Here is a 9,541-nt window from a genome sequence, read left to right as displayed (position 1 = left end):
CAACTGCAACAGATGTACCACTCTAGTGTAGGATGTTGATCGTTAGGGAGGCTGTATCTGGGGAGCAGGCAAGAATGGGAAACCTCATACCTTCTGCTCAATTTTACTGTGAACCTAAAACCAAAGTCTGTTTAAAACAACAACAGCACTAAAATATAAAATCTAGAGACGGTTTCATCCCTGGGTCAGGAAGATTCCCTGGAGAAGGAAATGGCAACCCACTCCAGTATTCTTGCCTGGGAAATCCCATGGACAGAACAGCCTGGCGGGTTACAGTCCATGGGGTCACAAAGAATTGGACATACTGAGCAACTAACAGGTTTTCACGGGACACTAGTATGAAGGAAAAAGAAAAAGGACTGTGAACACAGAGTCCATCTGTGCCTTTAAAAAGATTTGCTTTACGAGTTTTCCAGAAAGCTGCCTGTTCCTCTTTTGAGTCCCTAAGGACGATCATAGGGACTTCCTTGTGCAGAAGGTGGAAAAAATACAGAGTCTTCTCTGTCCCTTGGATGAACTAAAGCAGAAAATGCTGAAGAGGCCACTGAAAGAGCGTTTCACATTTCCTGTTCTCCACTCAGGCACCTACTCATATTCTCTGAGTGACTCTTATATGAAGATACTGTTCTGGACACTGAAAATATTGGAGTGGACAAAACAGAAAGTTCACACTTGATGTAGGGGAAACAGCAAATACAGACAAAAACCCTAACCTGTAAACCAACAGATGCCTGCCAGCAGCCAACCTCCATGTGGTTCAACCCTGGTGGCAGGAGGAGGAGGTGGGGCTTCCAGGGAGGGCCAACAGCAGGATACACCTCTGCCTGGTTTACATTTTATTCCATCTGAACATGTTTCTCCTGATCTACTTCCTCCCATTCATGCTCTGACCCTGACCTCAGTGCAGATGGACATTCTCTGCCTATAAGGGGAAGAGGTCTGACTTGGTAGTGCTGCCTGCCAGGAAAGTTTACTAGGTTCAAAAGAGTGGAAAGGCGAAAGAGGGACAATTGAACTCTATATACTGAGTCACAGAACTGGCATCAGGCTCTGCTGAAAGAAGCACAAATCACACTCTTTTTTTCCAAAAAGGCGCTGCCCACCAAAACCCCATCAGGGAAAAGAGTCTGGAAGAAGCCAGCCAGATTCATTTTTACCATAGCAAGTATGTGAAGGTGCTTTGAAAGTGGGAAGCATATTGAAGAGGGTTTTCTTCTTCTTCTTCTTCTTAGCTGCCTCTTGCATGAGAGTGTGTGAGTGAAGTTGCTCAGTCGTGTCCGATTCTTTGCGATCCCATGGACTGTAGCCCACCAAGCTTCCCCGTCCATGGGATTCTCCAGGCAAGAATACTGGAGTGGGTTGCCATTTCCTTCTCCAGGGGATCTGCCCAACCCAGGGATCGAACCCAGGTCTCCCGCATTGCAGGCAGAAGCTTTAACCTCTGAGCCACCAGGGAAGCATAGTTTTTCCAATTAAGGGATTTTGGCATCTACCTTCCTCGGGATCCCTAATTCATTCTCTCTGCTCCATTGAGAGTGAAGTTCCACCGTCCTCTGCACACTGTTTCTCTCTCTAGCTCAGCCTTTTTCTGTCCTGGCTTTCTCTCAGCCTCACTTTCATCAGAAAGATTTTTTTTTTAGATCCATCTCAGACTGACAACAGTTGGCTTCTCTTTTTGATTGCATAGAGGCTTTTGTGGACAGGAAACAATACTTACAGTAGCCTGTGTTATCACTGATGTTCTATCTACTACAGTTTTAAACTGAAAACCTTGTTCTTCTTAAACTATTAAACACAATTGCAAAAACCTTGTAAATTAAGAATTTTAGATTGGAGTTAAGCACAGTATGTACTTTATTGTTAGATTAGCTTATACATTTCGTGAACAAACAGTGCATAATCTTTCAGACACAACATACAAATTTATTACTTTATTTAAACATGTAATTCAACAAATGGATGTATAAAGCCATTGATTTGAATGTTTCTATATATTTGAATACATTTTAGAGACCTGGTTACTTACATTCCTATAAATATTTCCATCTATATTCACATTTCATATAGTGAATTTTCTTGTGAGCAGCTAAGAATGCAGACATGCAAATCCCATAAACAAAACCTTCCTAAACACATACACAACTATAGTAAACCTAATTATAACAAAAACTTATGCAAATGATCCTTGAATAACACAGGCTTGCCCTTCATGAGTCTATTTAATGTGGATTTTTCTCAGTAAATACACACTGTAATACTACATGGCTGGTTGAACTATGGATTCAGAACTGAGGATAAAGTGAGTGCGGGAGGGGGTCAGCTCCCCTAATCTTGTTGTTCAGTGGCCAACTATATATTTAGATATGATTCTCACAAGCACTTCAAAATCTTAAAGCCTAATTTAGTAAACTTCTAATTTAGTAAATCAGATTATCTCAAGTATTGAAAATTGACTATAAATATAAATGGGCAAAATAAGTGTCTCAGTAAAAATCATTTGTCTACTATGTTCAGTTCAGTTGCTCAGTCGTGTCCAACTTTTTGAGACCCCATGGACTACAGCACGCTAGGCTTCCCTGTCCAACACCAACTCCCAGAGCTTGTTCAAACTCATCTCCATTAAGCCAGTGATGCCATCCAACCATCTTATCCTCTGTCATCTCCTTTTCCTCCCACCTTCCATCTTTCCCAGCGTCAGGGTCTTTTCTAATGAGTCAGTTCTTTGCACCAGGTGGCCAAAGTATTGGAGCTTCAGCTTCAGCACCAGTCCTTCCAGTGAATTTTCAGGACTGATTTCCTTTATGATTGACTGGTTGGATCTCCTTGAAGTCCAAAGGACTCTCAAGAGTAGAGAGTCCCTTCTCTCTTCTCCAACACCACAGTTCAAAATCATAGTCTACTATGTTAGTTTCCTATAAACATCTTTAATATAAGTACATGCAAAACAGTAAAATGATTTTTAAAACTTGATATATTTGCATTAAAATAAAATTTTGCAGAAACAATGTCATATTTAGTTTTTCAGCATCCATGTGTTCATTTCTTGGTACAGTCCTAGATTTGCAAATCATTTATTTAAGTAGAACAGAATCATGATTCAAGGCCCATCATAGTAGCTGAAATTATTTACTCAGAGTCCTTGATCAGACATTTTCTACCATAGCTCAGCTGATAAAGAATCTGCCTGCAATGCTGGAGACCCAGGTTTGATTCCTGGGTTGGAAAGATCCCCTGGAGAAGGAAATGGCAGCCCACTCCAGTATTCTTGCCCAAAGAATCCCCATGGACAGAGGAGCCTGGCAGGCTACAGTCCATGGGGTTGCAAGAGTCAGACATGACTTCGCAACTAAACCACCACCACTATGGGTAGGGGGTTATTGGTCATTGGTCAAAGAATTAAAACCTGGAAGGTATAAGCCAATATAAAACACATACCAAAAAAAGATTCAATTCAGGTATACAGGGTAAGACTCTTTCCATGGCTTCTGCTATGTCAGTGGAGAATCCATTGCATCAATTTCATGTATTTTGTAAGTCCTGGTCCTCTTTTGAGTATCATCACCGTTACTCAGATTTTATCATGTTTACTTACAACATTTTATCACATGATTTAAATAAATGAATAATGTAACACATATCCAAATTTCAATCTCTCTGCTTCCTGATGGGAATAAATACAGTTGTGCAATATTGTACATTTTATTGCTTTAGCAACCACTATTATTTAAGTTGGGCAAGGCAAGAAATGAGGACATAAATGGAGTAAAGTTCAATGAAACTATGCATATTGGCTCCCTGTAGCTACTGTAACAAAGTGCCACAAAGTGAATTGCTTATTCTCTCAAGTTCTGGAGGTTAGCAACCCAAATTTCAGTCAGCAAGGCCATACTTTCTCTGACCCCTGTCAGGTGTAAGCTTTGCTGCCTCTTCTCATCTAGCTGCTGGTGGTTTGCTAGCAATCTTTGGCACTCCATGACTTGCACATGGATCACTCTAATCCTTTGTCTTCACAGGAGGTTCTCCCTGTGGCTCTGTCTCTTCTTGGTATTCTTTTTATAAGGACACTAGTCATATTAAATTAGAGGTACACCCTACTTCAGCATGACCCTGTCTTAACTAGTTGTATCTTTAAGGACCCTATGTCCAAATAAATTCACTTTCTGAAGGACCAGGGGTTAGGACTTTAACATACAAATTTTGTTTGGAGGACACAGTTCTTTATATCACACCATGGTAGAACCAATGGCTTGTAGATTCTGGTCATATGAAGCAGAGTCTCTCAATCCTGGCACTGTTGACAGTTGAACTGGATAATCCTTTGCTGTGGAGGGCTGTCTTGTGCATTATATGCTGTTTAGCAGAAGACCTCTACCTGCTAGATGCTGGTACACTCTCCTAGCTGTGAGAACCATAAAGGTTTCCAGACATTTCCAATGTCTCCTGGAGGTTGGATGGTAGAGGTCAAATTGCCTCAGTTGAAAACCACAGATAAAGGATAATTAATGTTGGACTACTGAGAGGAAAAAGAAAAAACGGGAACAATAGGAGGCTGTCTTATGGCAGTGGGAAGTGTGAAATGGGAAAAGGAAGTCATGAAGGGTAGCAGTTTTGTGATAACCGAGATTAGGATGTGATCATAGGAGTGTGTGCCTTAAGTAGGAATGAGAACTAGGTTAGTAGAGGGGAAGAGGCCAGGGAATGAAAGAATCATCTATACATATATTGATATAATCAATAATTATGACAGAAGTAGTTTTGGAGACCAATGACTGAAGCTAAAATCTTTAAAGAATGAAGGGTAGTTACTTGATAAAGGTAATGATTATATAAAAAAGAGGAGAGGTTCGTAAATTATCTGATAATTTGAGACCTAATGAAGGGGTTTTTAATGGAGCCAAAAAGGAAAACAACTTGGAAGTGGCAACAAGGAGCAAAAACGATACCTCCCCACATCACAGCCCAGTCCAGGGATACAAGGAAAGCAAAACCAAGGCAGAGGGCTTCAAGGAAATGCTGTTCTCAAAAGGGCACCAGGTTCAATAAATGCAGAAGATAAAAAGAAACTTTAAAAAAACAAAGGTTGAGGATGTAGGGAAGTTTGCTGGTTATTAGTCGTATGTTCCAGGGAACAGAGTTGAAGGCTTTCAGGAGTGGGTGATTGGTAGGAGGCATGGCCAGTAAAGGGAATTCACAGAACCAGAATTTAAAGGTTAGGTACAGGAGGATGTGCTGGAAAGATAAGAGAAAATATCAAGAGCACATAGCATTATAGATGATAATAGGAGAGAAATTTTAAAGAAGAGAGAATCTAATGTGAGATACTGTGAGAAGAGGTAAAAGATATTCATTGAACTTGATGATATGAGGGTCACCAGAGTCCTTCCAGAAAGGAAAAATTTGCTGACAATTTTAGAGGATGGTAGAGTTATCTCACCATCTACCCATGAAGCCCAGGTTAAAATCGTCTACTGTTACAGAAACCAATAATCGAGAAACCAAGCACCACACTCAGAGAGTTGGAGAACTCAGGTTTATTACACCGGTGGGCCCAGGGGAGTAACACTCTAAGCTCTGAGCCCCAAACAAAGGAGTTACAGAGTTTTTATACAAAGACAGGCATGATTAAGTGGGTTTGCAGGTTTGCAGGGGCTGGGCGATTGCAAAGAGCAGGACAAGGAGGAGTGAGATAAGCTCCAGTTCCTAGCATTCTGAGTCCCCACTTTCTGAGACCTATGTGATCCAGACTTTGCAAGGAGCAAGCTGAGTTACAGAGGCAGAAGGAGCAGGAGGTTATGTAAAATTTTAACCTTTCCTCTTCACTATGTGGCTTCCAAAAGTCATCTAATCAGTAATCTACATGGGCTCAAATTGTCCATGTTAATTCTTTACTATCTCAAAAATAAGGAAAATTTTTTAGTGACTTTAAGGCTAACTGTGGGGCTTCCCAGGGGGCTCAGTGGTAAAGAAACCACTTGACAATGCAAGAGGTAAGGGTTTGATCCCTGGGTCAGGAAGTTCCCCTGGAGAAGGAAATGGCAACCCACTGTAGAATTCTTGCCTAGAGAATTCCATGGACAGAGGAGACTGGCAGGGCTATACAGTCCATGCGGTCGCAAAAGAGTTGGACCTGACTTAGTGGCTAAACAACAAGGCTAATTGCAATTATGTGAGTTTTGTGTCCTCGGGTAGGCCCGTGGCCCAAAATAAGAGGTCATCAGAAAATAAAGAAGGCATATTTGCCTGTAAGAAAGTCTTTTCCTCTACAAGTGTAGAAAGCATCAGATGAATCAGCTTTAGGGAGATGATTGCATAGTTATGACATCTGCCAGATATTCTCAATCTATTTTCCAAGCATGATCAACATTGACTTCCCCTGGCCCTAGAAACTAATCTTCCTGTTTGGACTTAACTATATTATTCTTAACCCAAACAGAGACAATAGACAATGATCTTAATAAAAGCTGGGTATTCCTGAGAAGTGATTCCAGAAAACTGTAGTGAGAAATATGTAAATCTGACTCCGAGTTCCATTTAGTGGACTCTCTTCCTCCTGACCCTTCACCTGCTGAACCATTATTTGAATTGACCAAGGCTAAGAATTTTTTAACCCTTGATACTCTTGAGCAATTCCAACACTTACGAAGTTCATTCTTTTACTTTCTCCAAGTTGGTTCTAGCTCTCTTCTTGGGATTTTTGTATTCTTTTCCTGGAGCTGCTATCACAAATGACCATAAATTCTGTAGCTTAAAACAACATAAATTGATTTTTTTGCAGTTCTGGAGGCTAAAAGTCCAAAAGCAAGTTGGCCCACAAGGCTACACTCCCTCCAAAGTGTTTGTGGACTATATGTTATTTATCTATTCTAGCTTTTGGTGGTTCCAGGCATTCCTGGGCTTACCGCCACTTTGCTCATCTCTGCTTCCATGGCACACTGCCTTCTCTTCCCTTCTATACATATGTCTTGTGAAGGTACTTTTCATTAGATTTAGGGCATGCTGAGATAATCCAGGATGATCTCATCTCAAGGTCCTTATCTGAAATCACACTGGCACAGACTTATTTTCCAAATAATATCACATTCTTAGGTTCTAGGGACTATGATGTGAACCTTATTATCTTACAGAAGAGTGCAGTGGACTCTTTCAGAACACCAAAGGCTGGATTTAAGTAGTAATTCCTGGAGAATTTCTCCAAGTTTTGATCACAGTGAAGTGAAGTGAATTCGCTCAGTCATGTCCAACTCTTTGTGACCACATGGACCGTAGCCTACTAGGCTTTTCCGTCCATGGGATTTTCCAGGCAAGAGTACTGGAGTGGATTGCCATTTCCTTCTCCATTACATCAAAAAATTTATATCACATCATGCTTTTTTTTCCATGTAGTTATATCTAGTTTTGCCAGTTTCTAATTGGAAAAATTACTTAGTCTTCCCAAACCTCCAGGATTTTTGTTGTAGTTGTTATTGTTGTTTTTGCGATGGTTGTTGTCATATAGAATAATGATACCCTTGCTTCCCTGATGGCTCAGAGGTTAAAGCATCTGCCTCCAATGCAGGAGCCCCGGGTTCGATCCCTGGGTTGGGAAGATCCCCTGGAAAAGGAAATGGCAACCCACTCCAGTATTCTTGTCTGGTGAATCCCATGGACTGAGGAGCCTGGTGGGCTGCAGTCCTCGGGGTCACAAAGAGTCGGACACGACTGAGTGACTTTACTTTACTTTATAAGGTTATTGTGAATATTAAATGACATAATGTATGAACATCAATCAGCACTATGCCTGGCAAAATATCACACTACTCAATGTTAATTATTATTATTATTCTTTTATAGTACTTTGAAGTTTTTAATGTGCAACCAGTGATTCTTCTGACTTAATACTATAATCCCACAGTTGGGTAGTTATTATGTCAGGAGACCTAGTCTTGGCAAGATACTACCACATTAGTTTAAATATTGATTTTTACTTGTCCCTTCTCTTCCCTAAAGTGACTTGAAGCAGTTTCAAAATATATACACTTAAAAAGTAAATTGGGAAAATCAACCAAGTGAAAGGTAAGTATTCATATCAACCATGATGATAAATTCAAATTCCATCAATTGAATGTCATAGTTGGCTCTTATAGGAATATTAGCAGGGGCTCTGGCTCTGATGGATGGCGGAATAATGGGTTAATTATTTTTTATATCTCTCCTTCCCCTGTTTTTACTCTTCTTTCTGTACTTTATAATTTTCTATAATGAATATGTTTTTATTATTTTTATAAACAGAAAGAAGTTCTTAACTGAACTGCTTGACAGTCAAGGAAAGAGGGCACAGATATAGTAAAATCAGAAAGGAGGGAGTGTGTCATTTCCTTTGGGAAAATCAGTTTTTCTAGTATTGTTTTTACTTGGAGTATTACTCAGTATAATGTACTTTTAACTCAGCATCATTTCTCAGCATCATGCCCACAGATGCTTCTTGCAGCATTGATCAAAAAGAACAAAAGGCGTACATGATTCTGTAATGAAGTAAGATTATTCAGTCCTTAGATAATCACTCCTAAAGATCACTGTGAAGAGAGCCCAAGAGTAAGTGAGAAAAGTAGGTCTGGTTCATTGGTACTGAGTCTGAAAATGTGTCCAGAGCTGGCTATAACAGTTTGGAGTATCTGGGGATGATAAGCATGTGTTTAAAATTTTGCAATAATATTGTGTGTAGTATAATTCCAGAGATGATGAAGTACCTGGTCTAGATGGGTGGCCTTTAGCCTGTAGCCACTTTAAGAGCTGGAATACTATAGTCATTGAGGGAAGCTCTAGTCATTGGAAGATTAAAAGCAGAGCACTTGAGATTATATTTCCATTGATAAAGATCTAGAGTAATTCAGTGTTGTTGATTGAGGAAGATTTTATTTGGAAAATAGATGAAAATTCAGCAGAGATGAATAAACTGTGAAAATACAGATGATGATATTATTCTTGTTCAGAGGAAAGTCTTCCCTCAAGTAGCCCATTAGTAGCAAAGTTGGAATCCAGTTCTTTTTAAAATTTGATTTATGAGTTTTTCCAACATACACAAAAGTAGAGAGAAGAGTATGAATAATCTCAATTTCAACAGTTTCTACATATGGCCAATCTTATTCCCTATCATCCATATCCAAGATATCATTACATATGTAATGATGTGGAATCAAAATATAAAATTGAATTATAATAAGTACATTTATAAATTTTATTTCCAATTCATGACATCATTAATTTTCATAACTTATTTTAAATACATGCAGGAAGGTTTATTTTGTCTGTCCTTAAGTTTTAAATTTCTCCAGGAAAAGAATTTTTCCCATGCTTTCCTCGGCAACTCTCTCTCAGAATCCAGGACAGCTGGTTGGTTGAAACAGCACTTAGTAAATGCTACCCACTAAAAGATACATAGTGCTGTTCTGATCACCATAAATATAACTAGCAGAATATGGATCAAATAGCAAAGATAAATGCAGTGTTTCTAACAGCTCTATGGTTAGAAAACTATACATACTTTATCAGTACAAAAGCCAAT

General features: G+C 39.5%; 1 non-coding gene across 1 annotated transcript; it reads left to right on the top strand.

The window, feature by feature from the left end:
- Positions 1-7,513: 7,513 nt before the first annotated feature.
- Positions 7,514-7,585, top strand: TRNAW-CCA (transfer RNA tryptophan (anticodon CCA)). The gene has a single exon. It is a non-coding gene; the product is annotated as a tRNA-Trp (tRNA).
- The last annotated feature ends 1,956 nt before the right edge of the window (positions 7,586-9,541 follow it).

Source organism: Budorcas taxicolor, chromosome 1 (genome assembly GCF_023091745.1).
Source record: "Budorcas taxicolor isolate Tak-1 chromosome 1, Takin1.1, whole genome shotgun sequence".
In the NCBI taxonomy this organism is placed as follows: Eukaryota; Metazoa; Chordata; class Mammalia; order Artiodactyla; family Bovidae; genus Budorcas; species Budorcas taxicolor.
Note: the sequence above shows the minus strand (reverse complement) of the source record. Positions and strands in the feature narration are given on the sequence as shown.